This window comes from Tenebrio molitor, chromosome 4 (assembly GCF_963966145.1).
Source record: "Tenebrio molitor chromosome 4, icTenMoli1.1, whole genome shotgun sequence".
Taxonomy (NCBI): Eukaryota; Metazoa; Arthropoda; class Insecta; order Coleoptera; family Tenebrionidae; genus Tenebrio; species Tenebrio molitor.
In genome coordinates this window covers 7,536,681-7,554,645 of record NC_091049.1, presented here as the reverse complement: position 1 = coordinate 7,554,645, position 17,965 = coordinate 7,536,681, and the positions used below count along the sequence as shown (strand labels likewise).

Here is a 17,965-nt window from a genome sequence, read left to right as displayed (position 1 = left end):
GACCAAAGTAATTTGTCCCCAATAGTACCCCTTTTTAAGCAAATTGCGCGCACGGAGGAGTGTGAGATTTGGCATAGTTAAAGTTTATGTGGAGAAGGAGTGCAGAAAGATAAAATGTATGTATAATATACAGGGCGTCCCAAAAAAAAAGAGACAAATCCATAGCTCCCTTATTTATTGGACGATTTTAATTATTTATACACCAAATTAAATGGTTGTGAATAAGCTTCAAAATGGCATACTAAATTCACATAAAACCCAAGGTTGAAGGTTAAACTGTCAAAATATTTTTTTCAAATACGGACACATACTTTTTAGTAATTCTGATAGAGATTTTTATTCTGAAAACAACAATGTATGACATGTGTAACCTCATATAAGAAAAAAAAACACTACATTTTGAAACAAATGATCGACGATAGTAGCATTTTTTTTACTTTTTTTTTGTATTTTGGGTAGGTAAGTGTACACTTGTGATACACTGTTCTTTTTAGAATAAAAATCTCTATCGGAAGTGTTAAAAAAAATTATGTGTTTGCATTTGAAAAAGAATATTTTGACAGTTTAGCCCTGAAGCCCTAGGACCTATATGTGAATTTATTAGGGCCTTTAGTAGCCTATTTAGAGCCATTTAATTTGGTGTATAAATAATTAAAATCATCCGATAAATAAAGAAGTTAAGGACTCATCTAATTTTTTCGGGGACACCTGTGTTACAAAATATATCAAAACATTCATTGTTTACGTTCATACACTGTAAAAAATTAGCGGAGTAAATGTGGAGTGAATTTGGAGCGAATACGGAGTGCATGATTTGTAAATTGATTTAATCCCCCCGCAGTGAAATCCACTCCAAGAGGGAGTTTATTTAGATTATTACAAAATAAATACAAAATTCTTTGACTATTAGTGATTTGCCACCACATAAGTTAGTATTGAAAGTTAATTGGACGTTTTACTGATCAGAAACTTAAATACGAAGGAAGCTTTAGTCTATGGAACAAGAATACACATCAAGTTTATGCATCGCAATGCTATTGATTGCGAAGTTTTAACTGGAACCGAACGCAATAAGAGAATTTTTATTCCACGTATAAATTTAACATATTCAGGTACTATTTTACTATTTAATTTTCAAAGAAGTCAATTTCCAATTATAGCTGCATTTGCGATGACAATAAATAAGTCTCAAAAACAAACATTCGAAAAAATTGCAATTTTATTGAGGCAGCCAGTTTTCAATTGTACGTCGCAGCAAGTAGAGTTCGATCATTCAATGGTTTGAGATTTTATATTTCCGAATATAACGGCCAAGGGCATTTAGCAAACCATGAAATTTTATTTTCCTACAATCGATGTAGAAAGTAGGTCTTTGCGCTTGCATTTGACAACGCAAAGTTGTCGTTTTCCGAGGACTGTCACTTTGTCGCTCACGCGCGAAAAAATGTACAAAACGCTCGCTCTTCGATTTCGACAAAATGCCGCGCTCCTGCGTCTCTCTCAATCGACAATCACTTTGCGTTCTTAATACACAAATAGCTACTCTCGTGTCAAAAATGGATTACTCCCTAGAATTCGAACTTTTAGGGAAATAACGTTTTTCATGTTGTGTGTAACTAGAATTTTCAAAAGTTATTTTGAATGCCTAAGGTTGGTTACTTTGAATTGAGAGATTAAATCCAAATAAAAAAATCATCTATTACTTAGCAAGAAATTAGTCATTTGCAACTGTTACAATTAATTTGCTGTTACATTTTTGGGATATCTTTTGTTTGTCGCCAGAAACCACATAGCCTCCAACCTAACCAAATTTATGGCAACCTAGTAACGAATATCCCTAAATCCTAGGGAGTAATCCATTTTTGACACGAGAATATTTACGTTCAATGGACAACATTTTATTTTTTAACCGCCAGGTTTTTTTGTTTCAATAAAAAATATAGGTATAAAAAATACGAAACACGTGTTCTTTATTTTATTTTTCATTTTTTGTAAGTATTAATTTTTTATTTCAATTTTATATAATTTGAAAAAATAGGCAAATTAAAAAAAACCCAAGGAAATGTCAAAAAACGCGTTATTGTTTTTTAAATATGGCGTAGCCAAACTATACCTCATTTTTCCTATCGTTCGTATTTTTCAAATATGTAACTCGAAAATTAGTACATAATGACGTATTTGTAAACGCTCGCAGCTGACGTAATAGAACAAAATTCAAAAAAATTATATGACATAATTATAGAGGTATATTCTTTAATAAAAAAAAAACCTCAGTAACGTTCAAACTTAAAAATTTTATGAAAACGGTCGAATTTCGACCGCTGGGCGACCTCTAGTTATTTTAAATAAACAACAAAAGCAAGCATATCTTTTAGATATAGCTGTTCCAAATTCACACAATATAACACAGACATATAATACAAAAATTAATAAATATTTAGAACTCTCCGTTGCTATGAGAAATCCGGCGATGTCAAATTGCAGCGAGGATCAAAGGTTTCACAATCCTAAGTACTAAATTGCAGCGCGCGGTTAGTTTGGGTTTTAATAACCTGATGTAAACTGCAGCGCTTATAATCTTAATAAGGGGTCGGCTTATCATTTAGAAATTTTCAGGTAGCACACTGCACTTCTCGGTTCATTACGCAGATGTATCAAAGGTGTACATGATGCTCTTGAATCGATTCAAATTAAAACTAATCGAAATCAGGATTTTTTCTTCAGGTGAATGACAAAGAAAAACATTATAATTTTTTCTTGCCACACAAATTTGAAATTTTTGTCAACATCGTCAAAAATTTACGCGGACGATACGTTTTCACACTGTTCACGGATATAAAATTGTACATTATGTGCCTCCTTCGTCTCCAATTTTTAAACTCTTTCTCGATTCTACTGAAAAATGAGGGTTTTTGAGATGTGTCACTTTTCTTGTGCACCAACGATATTTCTGTATTTCAATTTACGTATAAATAAATATAATTTACCTTCCAATGATTTCGAAGAAAATTTTGTTTCCCGTTACTATTCTCTTTTTTGAAAATTGCAGACTTTGCAGATGATTAATTAGTTACCTCCTTAGAAGTCGGAGGTAAGGGATAGTTATTATTCATAATCGTTTACCTGTCCACTCCCTGGGGGGTAAAATGACAAGCGCTGCTATTTACTTATTTGGAAATCAGTACCTGCTTCCCATAAAAGATTAAGACTTGACCGCCGCTGCAATTTGATACTGCCCGAGAAATCTTTGGTGTTGAGAAAAAATTTCGATTTTACCATTTAAGTATAATTTCAGCAACAGGAATAGTACCGCAATCTCTTTTTAAAAATTTAAAAATTTTGGACTTAGAGAACACATTGGTGGTTGAAATTCAAAAAGGTATATTATTATACTCATGTCATATCGTGAGGAAATTCCTTAACATTGACACAGAACATAAAACACAAAAAAGTCAAAATGTGGAGGCGAGACGCCGGTAATTATGTTGATAAGCACTGCATTATTACTTGATAGTATTATCCGTAATAGTGTATGTACTCCGGCAAAATTGCCGTGCCGCCGGGTGGAGGTGGGATACGAAAAATACTATTATTTGTTGTATTTTTCATATTAGATAATGATAATCAACCTTGGTTTAAAGGTATAGATGTAGCAGAAATATTGGGTTATGAAAAATCAACAAATGTTATAAATGAAGACGTAGGTGTTGATTTTAAAAGAAAATCGATACAGTCTTGCTTTGTCAGATACTAAATATTCGAGTCTATACTCAATTTCATATAAATGTACATCTAAGCAAGCCATGAAAATCTGATTTTCTGTTGGTAGTAAAGTTAAAGCTAGTGACTTTGACTTTCAAAGTTGCTTGCTCTGCGCGAACCCGATTTGACTAATTTTTCAGTTTTTGTCCATTTTAACATTGCTGATTTTAAAAGCAATGTTACGTCTTTTTACTGATTAAATTAAAGTAATTCTTATTTGTTTTTGTCTTTGTATTTTTACCAAGTAAAGATTTATTGGACATGACCTTCATAAATATGACTTTTGTAATGTAACTAAATTAAAGGTGCTGTTACAAATGCACAGCTCACTTGATGCACATTTATATGAAATCAATTATAAAGACCCTTCACAAGACGAAGTAGTATTTTTTGTATACATGGGTTCTTTTTCAGAAAAAGAAAGAAATATTAATCACAAATAACTTGTTAGAATTCGCCTTCGGCTCATGAGTGGACTATGTCCACGAATTTATTGGATTGTATATTAGAAAAAACGTAGTCGAAAAATATTTTTAGATATAATAGAAATAGATTATTATAAACATGAAAAAGTAAATTTATATGAATATATACAAAATGATATTAAAAAATGGGGATTCGCGCACAATTCATTCAAAGCGTTGGATATTATTAACTATTAAAAATTTTAAAGAATCAATAATGATGAATAAAATAAGGCAAAAAAAGTTTGGAAATATTATTTTCATTTGAAGAAGAGTTGGCAGACAGATATGAAAATTACGTTAACGAATATAATCTTTTAAAGCAATATAAAATTAATCCTAATTCATTAAACATATTTGATTTTATAAGTGAAAATAACTATAAAATTTATTTGAGTACGTGGTTTACCAATGTATTTAAATAATTTACCAATAGTTTCCGTTATTCGAAAAGAAAAATATAATAATAACAAATGATCTTTTATGCTTTGTACAATATGGAACTTACGTGATATTAAGAACGATTTAAAGAAAAATTTTAGGAAACTATAAAATAGAATACCAAATAATAAATTATAAGATTAAAAATGAATTATCATATTAAAAAAAAAATTAATAATAAAAGATAATATAAATGTTTCGCCAAATAATTTAAATATATAGGCTCTGCCATTTCTATTGAAACACCACCTGTTGGATTTTTCCTAACATTTAGCAATGTGTAACAGGTTCGGTTGGTTGTAAAACGGCTTGTAGTGAGAAATTTGAAATTTTGACATTTTCTGGTGTTTTCTAGTTCCTAAAACGTCAAAGCAAATCACTGTCAAAAAAGTATGATAAATTGATAAATCAATGATCTAACTACACATTTAGCAATTATTTATCTCGTCGACGCATCGTGCATTCTTAATACATATATGAATATAATAATTTAATATAAATGTTCATAGAAATATAAAAATTTTACGCCTGCGAGTCCTACCACTGTAAATGCGAGTGAGTGGTTTTTAGCGTGGTTATCTGTCGTGGTTAGTGTTCCTTGCTGGAAGGTGGAACGTAAAACCCAAGGGAAACTCAAAGAATTTTAATCAATGAACAAGGAAATTACAAAATCAAAGGATTGGCGCCAGTTTTGGAATCTTGAAGGAATTCGCCTCTCAGGTGTGATTGGATAATTCTGTAGACAACAATATCAGATATCTGGAAAAAGAAATTGTTATTATGGGGGTATGTGGGCAATGTGGGATAAGATTGTAAGGATTAAAAAAAAATCACGAGTTTGAGGAACTCAAAACACATAATTGAATGAATTGGGGAAAAGTTTAAGTAAAAAAATTTTGGTTTATTTCAATGTATTAAGTATTTTAATAAACTAGACTTGCTGAAATGTTTTTATTGAATTTTTCTTATAGTGAAACCACAGAGGATGAACGTAACTTACACGTAACCTCACTTTTCTGCTGTTAAAGTTAAATGAGTTATAATAATTAATAACAAATAAAACTGCACTGAAAGTTTAGCTGAAGAGATGAAAATCAAAGTTACAATTAACCAATTTAGAACAATAATTTAAGGTGTCCCCTCAAGGCGCATGTGCCAAGTGGCGTGTGATAAAAAGTGCGGGATTTAATTTTGATGTTATACCTACCTAAATGTTAACATTGTTAGCAAATATGTTAAATACGTTCTAAGCTGAAGACGCTGACGCTTTTTAGAATGATAGAAAAACACCTTTTTTAACTTACGGAAAAGATTTCTGAAATTTCAACACAAATTTTTCTGACTGACCACATTGGCTGACTTAAATGCAGTTTATCATATAATTTAATAAGAGTTCTCTTCATGTCAGCACCCATAAGGACTCGTTTTTTTTTCTATTTTGCTCTATTTTCGCGAAAAAACAATAAATTCTTGATAATTATTGGGTTATAATTGAATGAAAGACGCGTTGAGTCAAATATGACATGACATTCAACAAAAATCAAGATTGGCAATAATAGTCAAAAAATTACTAAACATATTTGCAGCGTTGCCAAACTGTCAATCAACAGGTGGTGTTTCAATAGAAATGGCAAAGCCTATAGCATAGATTTCATTGTGTGTTCATAATTTTAAATCCCTAATAATGAGATTTAATACAAAAAGGGTTCAAGAAATTAGAGAATACTATATTACTTTAGAAGAAATATTTTATTCATATTTAATTAGTGATGGAAGTCCGGATTTTTATCAAAATGATAAAAATCAAAAATATGATATTTATCTGCTATGCCAAAAACGTTTTTAGCAGATAATTATCTCATTTATATTTCGCGCTAAAAGTTGTCTATTTTGTTACAAAACATAACCTCAAAAGTCAATGTTAAACCTAAAACGTACATAAAACGTCTCGCATTCGCGTTCGCGCCTTTGGCCATTTTATGCTAATTCGTGTATAAAAGTGTTAAATTATGCCACGACAAAGGTCGTTGATTTGGAACCACTTTCGGAGGCATCAGAGAGGTAGATACATATATGGTGACTGCAATTACTGCAAGAAAAGATTTATTAGTAATGCCAAGAGGATGCAGTTGCATATCAAATCCTGCACCAAAGCGCCCAAAGAATTAAGGGCTGGATTTGAAAATATGCCTAATGTGGTAAATAGAGAAATATAATAATAAACTCATTCAGAATGACTTATTATAATTTATAATTTATTGTACCATAGGAAAAAGAGGGATTACTCAACTTAAGTACTGCAACGACACTTACAGTTAGTACTGGTAGTAGGGACACTTTAATTACTCCATCCACATCATATTCAGAAAAGAAATCTCAACGTTTGTTGAATTTTTTTGACTCAATTAACAACGAAGAAAGTTGTATTTTGAAGCGATTTTTTGCCAGAGCTGTTTATGCTGCTGGTTTGCCTCTTTCGGTGACAGAAAATGACCATATGAAAAAGTTTTTCAAGAGAATTCGTCCGTGCTTTCATTTGCCATCTAGGTACGAGTTGTCAGTGCCATATCTACAAAAGGAATATGAAATAATTCAAAAAAAAGTGCTGAAGAAAATTCGAGAGGCAAAATCATTGACCATATTAACAGATGGATGGACCGATGTGAATGGGATAGGCATAATGAATATAATGGTAGCAACTCCAATTCCATTGTTTTATCGTGCTGTTGATAGTGGGACAGAAGCTCACACTGGAGAATATATTTCAGAAATGCTAGGAGAAGTAATTGAAGAAGTTGGTGTTCCGAAAGTTGAAGCAGTGGTCACAGACAATGCATATAACATGAAAAGTGCTTGGGCAAAGTTAAAAAACAAATATCCGAATCTATTAACATATGGATGCATGGCTCATGGATTAAATTTGTTATTAAAAGATTTATTTAAAAAAATTACAACATTATCAAGATGTGCTGCCAAATCAAAAGACGTCATTAAATTTTTTTTAAATAAACAGTTGCCCAGACAAATTTTGAAAGAAGTTCAGTTAAAAGAAAACAACAAGGAAACAGCTCTAGTAGTAAGTGTGGATACTCGATGGGGCTCTACAGTTTTATCACTTTTAAGCCTTTTAAAAAATAAAGATTATTTGCAACAGACTGTTATGGACAAAAGAATTAAGAAGCAAATAGATCAGCAAACAAAGCGATATGTCTTAGATGAAGGAAATTTCTGGTGTATAATAGAAAAAGTTTGTAAGATGACTGAACCTCTGTTAAAAATGATAACACTTTTAGAAACAGATACACCATCAATGTCAAAAATCTTTTCTCTGCTTAAAAGCATTGAAACGAAGTTTTTGACCGAATATGGAGATGAAAATGTTTTAACATTTTTAAATAAAGCTGACCAAAAAAAGACTATCGGTATATTCAATGAAAGAAAAAGTTTCTTTTACCATGAAGTACAATTAGCTGCATATTTACTAGACCCAAAGGAAAAAGGATTGAATTTAAATGAAGATGAAAATGAAACCGCGTTAAATTTTATAGTAGATTTTGCAGTTAATCATAAGTATAAAGTGGATAAAGTTTTACAAGAAATCACTGAATATACAAGTAAGTCTGGAAGTTGGGGAAATATCAATATTTGGAATGCTGCAGAAGTTAGTGAACCTCTAACATGGTGGAGAGCATTTTTTGATACTAAAGAGTTGACAAAAGTTGCAACACGTATATTGAGTCTTCCTTCCACTTCAGCTAGTTGCGAGAGAAATTTCAAAACCTTCGCCAATATAAAAACAAAAAAAAGGAACCGGTTAACAATTGAACGAACAAATAAACTTGTGTTTGTGAAGCACAATCTGAAGTTACTTTCGAATGAGTATGAAGAGATAGAGTTGGAAGCTGAAGTCAGTGAAATTAGTGAAGAAGGTTCAATCAAAGCTAGTGAAATTAGTGGTGAAGATTCCAGTGTTGGAGATGAAGATATTTATGGTGAAGTGGAACTGTCTGAAGATGATAATTCTGACGCTATTGAAGTTGATGAAGATGTAGCTGTTGGAGATGTTGATTTTACTGAAGTAGGGGAAACTGAACAGAGCGAAGGACGAGCTGAAGGGCTTTCTGGAGAGAAAAAGATTGCAATGAATGATACTGAAGTTTTTGAATACTTAATTTACGATAACACTATTGAGAATTTTGAAGACTGAGAAATGTGTTTAATTACTTTAATCTAAAGAATTTATTTTGATTTTTACTTTTTTTTAGAATCTTTATTTTTTGTTATGTTGAATATGAGTTTACTTTTTGTTCCCAAGTGTTTTTTTATTTTGTTGTTTGTTTACAGAATATAAAATATAATTATTATAAAAGTGTGTTAAATTTTTTTAATCATAACCTGAAAATTTCAGGTATTGAACACTATTTCTTGTTATGAAGTTTAAACAATTTAAAACATGCATGTTTTTGGTATGAAAATGTTCCTAAAGGAAAGGCCAGTTGAAAGGCATGCTTTTCACTATATTTAATACACTAAAGACTTTATTTAAATATAGAGAAATCACTCAGATAAAGCAAATTGAAAATAAAAATAAAGAAATTCAACAATTGAAAAACGATAATCTGAAATTAAGAGGGTCAAAAATATTACCAAGTTAACCAAAGACCATATAGTAAGTATAATACACTGAACTCCAAAATTAACGCATCACTTTGATTTTTTTAATTAAAAAAGAATGTTTTGAAATATTTAAAAAAATATGTTAACAACAATAACAGCTGAACCATGGGAAATATTTTCAACACATTTTCTTACAAAAAAGAGTACATAAATGTAAAAAAATACAAAAATTCGAAAAGGTAACATCACGAGTAAAAATGAGAAATCGAAAAAACCATCGAAAGTTAAAGATTATTTTCCTGAAATCTTGTATTGTCCCCTCTAGCGTTAATTGTAGCTCAATAACGTAGTGGCATGTTAAAAATGAGGTTTCTGTTATGAATTTAGCCTATATTTTGCCAAATATCCAGAAGTGCTCTTGTTAGCTGACTGAAGTCATTTGGATGTCCTTACATTGCCTGTAACAGTTTTTCCATATTATCCCATAAGTGTTCGATTGAGTTGAGGTCAGGGTTAAGCCGGGAACCCACTTGCTATGTAACGTAGATTGACGTGGGTTCGCATTGCCGAACGAATAGGCACACTATGAACACGCCACGTTACGTCTTGTGACGGATATCATTTTGTACTTTAATATCAAATTCCATTTATTTCAAAAACCGATGATGTTTTCATGATTTCAATGACACCAAATTTTTCCTAAATGTTTGAAAGGACTCTTAGTGAAAAATTATGTAAATTAATGTAGTGGTTATTGAATTAAAACGAAATATTGACCCGTTTCATTAAAAAATTTGAAATGTTTACAGAATGTTCTACAGTGATACATAATAATTCCTGAATTTTTTGAGAATTTTAAATCGATTAGAAGTGGGTGTTTTCGATCGGGCGGTAAAACTTGACTTCCTGTATGAAAATCTCTACTGCGGGGCTGAAGAAGCAGGGAGGGGGGACAACACGCTTTAACACGCTTACTAAAAAGTCTGGACGGTTGGATCGAGCATACGTCGTCCCACGTCGTGTGGCGTGTTGTCGGATAGCATGGAACAAATGAGTACGCAGTGCATTCAAATCTTTGTTAAATTTCTGCACACATTTCCGTCGCGTAGCGTAGTGTAGCTTAGTGTGGCGTGGCGTGGAGCAAGTGGGTTCCCGGCATTATGTGCTGGCCACTTCATAACTGATATTTCAATAGTCCTAAATTAGTCGGAAATTCCCTTGCAATATGTGGCTGTCTATTATCTTGCATATAAATGAAGTCTTGCCCTACGAATGGGGCATAAAGTACAACAACAGGTTCCAAGATGTTCGTGTCTAACTGAAACCACCAGCTCTGTAGCTACGTCTAAAGATATTCCTATCCATACCATTATTGACCCTCCCTCAAAACTCTCTTTAGTAACGAAATTACACTGCGCATATCACTCACCAGGTCGTCTATACACTATTACCTGTCCGTCAGACTTGTATAGACAGAACCTGGATTCACCGAAGGCCAAAACTCTGCGCCAATCTTGTTCGACCCAATTGACATGTTCTAATGCAAAGTTTAAACGGGCCCTCCGAAGAGCTGCAGTTAACTTGGATCCAGTGGCTGGTCTTCTCGGACTCGGATGTATCTGATCCTCCTTTAGTCATTTTCTAACAGTATTTTCACCCAGGCGGAGTGCATATTGTCTAACATGCGATCTTGAAGTCGGAGAGCAGTGAGAAACCCTTCTCTAATGCTTATTAACCTTAAGTATTGGTCCTGGTGAGGTGTTGTGATCCGTTTTCGGCCTTGTCCCCGCCTCCTTGTGTGCCGTCCAGTCTCCCTATGTCTTCTTAGAACTTTAGATACGGTAGATTGGTTCATACCAAAGTGATATGCTATAGTCCTCCGACTCTCTTAATTCTGAGCTAACAAAATCACTCGCACGGACTTTTTAAATGCGAAGTTGTTCCTAACATCACCCATGTTAAAAGTAAATGAAGATTGATGTCAATAGGCGAAACAAATGACCGATGGTGGCGCTGCAATCGTGACAAATATGGCCGTCGTAAGAAGTACATTACGTTATTTCGTTTCTGTTTTTGTTATTGTGTACGATGGTGTACCTTAGTTTTGAGGATGTTTTTTCTTATTTGGAGGCAGTATCCTCATCTCAGTGTGTTGGGAAAGGGCCGAGAGTCTTAAAAAGTGTCACCAGAGTGGTTTTATTTGCTCTGTGCCTGAAAACTTAAGCATCCATGCTTTATGTCTATCAACTTTTTCTTTTAATCCAAATCTGTTAAAATGTAGGTACCAATTTAATGAAAAACTACGGAAGATTAAACATTCATATTGAATGAACTTTTGAGGTTATAGATTTACTTGTTAGTTATTAGCCGTTGACGATTGTTTTAAATACGCAGCAGGCCAAGATATTTTTTTGTTAGATTGCAGTCAGGTCCTGTCATATACCGAGTGACTATAAATGATTGAAGGAAAATAGTGGATTGGCAACACTGATGCAGTTGGTAGTGCAAGTCTTCTAGTGCATCATCTGTCAATCATTCCTATTTAGGTTAGGTTAAGTCACGAAGTACATTGTCGATTTAGATTTTTTTGACGTTTGTTTCAATTTTAAAAATTGCGTGTGTCATGCCAACGATGTTGCCAACTAAAGATTTCAAATGTGTTACCAACATAACAAAATAATTTTCAATCATTTATAGTCACTCGGTACTACGTGACAAAGAAAGGTAAACACCCAGTACTTATAGTTTTATTTCAATAAGTTTTTGCGGGCAAATGTGTTTTGGGTCAGATAAGAATAAATAACTATTTTGAACCAAATAAAGGCACAAAGGGACCAGAAAATCATAGTTTGGATTGAATATTTTCCATATAAGTACAGTTTTAAAGTAATTTCAAATGACTAATGCCATAAAAGTGCTGTTGCAAAGGCAAACTGGTTTTTTGCAACTTGAATTAACTTTAGTAAATAGTAAACAGACATGTAACAACCACGAGGTATACTTCACAAAGTAATTCAACCAGGTTCCGCCAGAGGTCACTTTAGAACATTTCGTTCGCCTATACCATTGCCATCTAGAACACAAAGCCTTAAGGCAGCAATTGTTTTTGATCGTGACGTCACAGTAAAGGCTTCATCGAAAAACGCATTAAACCTCCAGAATTTAATAAAAACAGTAAAAATTTTGGTTAGAACTCTTTTTTTTTAGTAGAACGATGTGTTTAGGCTTTACAATTACTGCCTCGTGGAGTTAAATGCCATTAATGACGCGAAAATTGTCATTGACAAGTGAGGTTAAGTTTGTGTATTTATTGTTTTTTCGTAATTTTTACTTTGTGAATCATTTAAATAACACCAAATCACAACAAATGCTTCATACATCTTAATTATATGTGTAGCAAATATAGTTTCAACTAAATTGCCCTTACAACGACTTGTAATCACGAAAATGTTGATAGGGTATAAAAATACTTCCCAGGTTTCAACGTCTCTTGCGACGTTCGATGAACAGTAAATACCCTGGTATCAACTGAAACTATTATATACACTTGCCACCAAGCTTTTGCTTATCTCACAATTTTCCATAAGAATGATTAAAACACCGTATTTGATACTTTCTGAAAATGTAAACAAATGTCAAATTTTGACGTTTGGCCTTCCTCGTGACGTCACACGCTGTCTGGCTTAAGGCCTGGAGTTCGAGATGGCAATGCCTATACTGATTCAATTTTTCAACTGTTACAAAAAAATTATTTTCGAGTAAATTTAAAAATTGAGCAAAAACCATATTTTTGCTCATTTTTGTACACAGTGGCTGGAAATTTAATTTACTCTTGTAGAATGATCTATGTTTTTCCTCTATTTTCAGTGTGTATAACAATTTTTTGCTTTAAAGTAAAACTTTTCAAAAAAACCGTAAAAATACAAGTGATGCGTTAATTTTGGTGGTCAGTGTAGTTTTATAGCAAAGAATCGGTAATAAACAATATTTTTAGTCCGCATAAATCCAATTGTGGTAAAGAGATGTTTTTACGATAGTAATTTAATCGATGATGACAACGTAAACAGAGAGCTCGTTGATACCCTAAGCAAAACAAATTGTCCTTAAAAAAAATTAAACTTTTTTTAGTCGTGCTCGAGGTCATTTGTACAGGGTCTCTATAAATGATTGTCTGGTCAAGCCAGCCTTGGAAAAAAATTTTACTGTTCCGCTTTTTTGAAACCGATGCCAAATTCTAGTTCGTTTTCACGGTCACTTCTGACATTAGTGACTGACGTTTCGTTTGCGCTTGTCAGTCGAGTTTTGGTTCCGTATATTCGTTTTATCGCAGTTAATCAATACACCAAAAATCAGTATTTTTCAATAAAAATTGCAAGTACGTCCGCTTTTAGAGGTAAATACACTGGCAAAATTTGTGAGGTTATGCTTTAATGTTTTATGTTTTATTTTAGCTTTATTTTCTTTACAATGGTTTGTTCTGTTGAACAGAACACGTTCATTGTTGTTTTTTACTTTCGAAATGGAAGGTTTAATAATGGGGAATTATCTGTTTGTAAAAATGAATTCCATCAAAATATCTGAACAACATTGTGAACAGATTTTTAACAATCAGAACAATTAGCAGGGGTAAATCATTAGGACGAGCACCAGTATCTGATGAAATACTCAAGGATTTGAAAGAAATGGTGGAAAAGACTACAGATATCCATAGCCTGTTTATCTCAACAATCTGGTGTACCACGATGCACTTGTCACAAAATCATTAAAAATAGGCTACAACTGCATCTTTATAAAATGAGTGTTGTACAAGAACTCCAACCTGCAGATTATCAAAGTTGTGTTCAGTTTGAAAATCACCTCAATTTCATAATTTGGAGTGCTGAGAATCCACACCAATTTGTAGAGACTCCTTTACATGTTTTGAAAATTGGTGTGTGGAACTGTGGATAGCAGTGTTGCTAACTAAGAAATGCTGCAAAATATTTTTGAAAATAAATGAAGAATTGTCAAGTGTTTAGAAGTTAATGGGGGACATTCTCAATCTATTTTATAAAAAAATACCTATTTGTTATCGTTATTTAGTGTTGTAAATTATGTTATTGAATACATTTGATTTTATTGAAAAACCAGTAAGACTTATTTGTTATGAAAAACACTGTTATTTATATTGGAAGAAAAAATGGGAGTCAATACCATATTCGACAATTCAGTCTAGGTCGTATTTACCACTAGCATAAAACAAGAAGTGTGAAAGCACTAAAGCAGACAAAAAGGCAGTATCAAGTATTGTATTGTGGTATACGAGGACAAGGTGTTCTCAATATTTATCTGACGGGATTTGTTCTCATACCAATTCCTGTACAGTGTGTGGCGGTACGATGGGGGCAATAATTGTTCCCCTGTGGGTGTTGATATTAAATAATAAATACATTAATGTTAGCAAGAGTAAAGCACAGTTGAAACTTGTCTCTGGTTAAAAGCCAACAACCTAACCTGAAAATGTGACATTCATTAATTGCCGAACTAAGCGGCACATTCAAAATTTGACAACTTTCCATGGCTGGCTGGACCCGACAATCATTTATAGAGACCCTGTATAAAATCACCAACAGAGCTATTTGGCAAATTATTTTTAAATAACGTTATTACAAACTTGTCATTATTAGTTCTGTGATTGAAACTCTAAATTAATTACACTATTTATTATGGCTCCAAAAATTTAAAAAAAAAAACACACAAGCGGCATCACAGCATGAAAATTTAACCGACAACACTGTTTAGTAATTTTTCTAGTGACAAATATGTCACTTCAAAAAAAGAAGGTAAAATGAATTATGATTTCATTTGATTTGTCTGGTTTGAGTTTACAAAATAATTTAAGAAAAAAATTATTTAATTTGAGAAACACTGGACTATAAAATTTGCAAATACAAATGATGCACACAGTCAATACCAACCTAAACCATTAAATAATTTTTGGGGATTTTTTTGTTTTCACCAACATAATTCAACAGGTGGTGGTTTTTTAATTTTTGGAGCTATTATACATATGTATCTATTAATTTTTTAGAATACAACTAACTGTGAGAGATTTATTTTCTATCCTAGCTACTTATACTGTCAAAATACTGTTAACTTTACTGTTAAGTTAAGTTTAAGAAATTGGTAATCTGAAATAGTTTTATGAAATAAGCTGAGTATGTTTTGTGTGGCTATGATAATCACATATACCGGGTGATTCAGATTGGTATTCGCGGCCCTATATCTTTTTTATTTTAAGAAAGAAGTATAACAAACCATACATATTTGTAAATCGCTTATGAAACTACAATAGATGATGTTGTCAAATCTTCTCTACGATGACATTTGTCAAAGTTAAGACAGTCAATTATTTTTTTTTAAATAGTACCTTATACATTTCTTAGTCTATTCTTATAAAGCTTTTTTTTCTACATTTGAATGTGTAAAAAAAGTTGACACTTGCAATAGGAAAAAATCGAGAAAAAAAAAAATGATTTAATTTATTCGAAAGTGTTATTTTCTAAAAAGAGCTAGTTAGCCATGGAGACAATTGAATTTTGACATTAATAGCGTCAATTATTAAAGTACCTACATTTAAATAAATAGTTATGTTATAACCTACATTTAAATAACTAACTATGATATAACATCTGGCTTCAAAACCTAACTTCTTCCTGACTATACCGCTTTGAATGCATACACGATGAAAATATGTAGTTGAATTTTGATAGTGCATGAATGACAGTCATAATGAGTCTTGGGAATCGTATTCGAATTATTCGAATATTTGAATAGCTGACTATGTAAAATTCGAATAAGTGTAAATTATAATATTCGAATAAAGTAAATTCAGGATGTCAAATAATTTTATTTTTTGGCTATGTAATTCTTAAAATAGTGAGATACAGGGAACCAACAGAACGCGAATTTAGCATAGTAAATTCAGTATGGATTTGGTATTTCGTCCGAGTCTCAGTTTTCTGGCCGAGGCGCACCCGACGCTTGAAAACAAACAAGGTCAAATCATTTTATTTTTTGGCTACGTGGTTGTCTTGTAAATAGTGACATGCAGGGAACCAACATAATGCGAATTTACAAATGTTTGGCTTACTAGCTCTTTTTAGAAAATAACGCTTTCGAATAAATTAAATCATATTTTATTATTTTTCTCGATTTTTTTCTGATGTAAGTGTCAACTTTTTTTACACATTCAAATGTAGAAAAAAAAGCTTTACAAGAATAGGCTAAGAAATGTATAGTGTACTATTTAAAAAAAAAGTTGACTGTCTTAACTTTGACATATGTCATCCTAGAGAAGATTTGACAACATCATCTATTGTAGTTTCACAAGCGATTTACAAATATACATATATGGTTTGCTATACTTTTTTCTTAAAACAAAAAAGATATAGGTAGGGCCGCGAATACCAAACTGAATCACCCGGTATACCAGTGTAATTTCTTCTTTTTGGAGGAGAAATCTAGTGAGTAATTACTAGATGACAAGTGCGAAGTCGAATAATATAATGTATTCCAACTTTAAAAAAACGATGCTTGGCCATGACAATCTGACAGATTTCATCCTGTATATCTGAATAAAAGTTTGGTTAGGAATTTTGAAAATTTTGAAGTCACAGTGTTGCCATACTTATGTTCCGCTATTTTGCAAAACTGTGTTAAAAGAAATTAATAAAGAACCAAGCATTTTTTATTAAAAATAGCAATTGAAAAAAAAAATCAAAAAGTACACATCTGGTGGAGGCTTTAGTCATTGAATGAGTTTCAAGAACGCTTTCTTTAGTTTAACAAGCAGAAAACGGATAAGTTTTTCTCCAAAATGGAATCACTTTTTTTAAAAGACATCTAAACTTTAACCTCCTTCACTATTTCATCTTCATCATTAGATTCCGAATCATCTTCTACTGTAGCTGTAGCTTCAACTGTAGCTTTGAAATTTTGACGTGTTTTTGTTCACAAAGAACTTTTCTATTATTAACAATTTTGTGTTTAAAAACCCTATTGATTTTAATACTTTATACAGAAGTATAAAGTAGTTCGGTCCCCTGTAAATTCTAATAAATTCTTCGCTGTTTCCAGTAGAGTGTCTAAAGAAAAAAACTCGTTTTTGCTTGTTTAGCGCACGAATAATTTCGGTCAGATCTCTTTTAAAAAAATCATTCCACTTTTCTGATTTTCCTCTTTTTGTAGTCTTAGTATCCGCCAGACTCTTTTTTGTAATTATGCAATATATAACAGATCTTCCCACCTATAAATACAGTTTAGGATTTAATCGAATACAAATTCATTGTTCTCACATTAAAGATGTCCATCACTCTATTAAAAATCGCATCGTTAGATCGGGCCTATCTCGTTTAAAATGTGTGTAGCACTTCAACACACTACGTTGTCTCGAAAGACACAACTTTTGACATTATGCACTTGTAGTAAACTCTTCAAATTATTAGTTTGTGTTGTTTAATTTAAAATACATTAGAAAAACGTCAAAATGACATTTATTGATATCTTTTTGTTTTTGAATCATCTTGCAACATAGCATTTCAAATTTAGTGAAAAAAGGTTCACAACCAAAATGAAATGAAATATAACTACTACTTTCCTCAGTACTGCCAATTTAACAAAATTAAAGCATGGCAACCTAT

The 17,965-nt window shown here is 32.2% G+C and overlaps 1 protein-coding gene and 1 long non-coding RNA gene across 2 annotated transcripts in view; one reads left to right on the top strand and one right to left on the bottom strand.

Annotated features, from left to right (window-relative positions):
• LOC138128430 (uncharacterized) overlaps nt 1-17,965 on the bottom strand; it is a 31,693-nt gene that overhangs the window by 12,664 nt on the left and 1,064 nt on the right. The window lies entirely within an intron of this gene.
• LOC138128484 (uncharacterized) lies at nt 13,422-14,763 on the top strand. The gene is made up of 2 exons (XR_011158704.1): nt 13,422-13,677; nt 13,736-14,763. It is a non-coding gene; the product is annotated as an uncharacterized lncRNA (long non-coding RNA).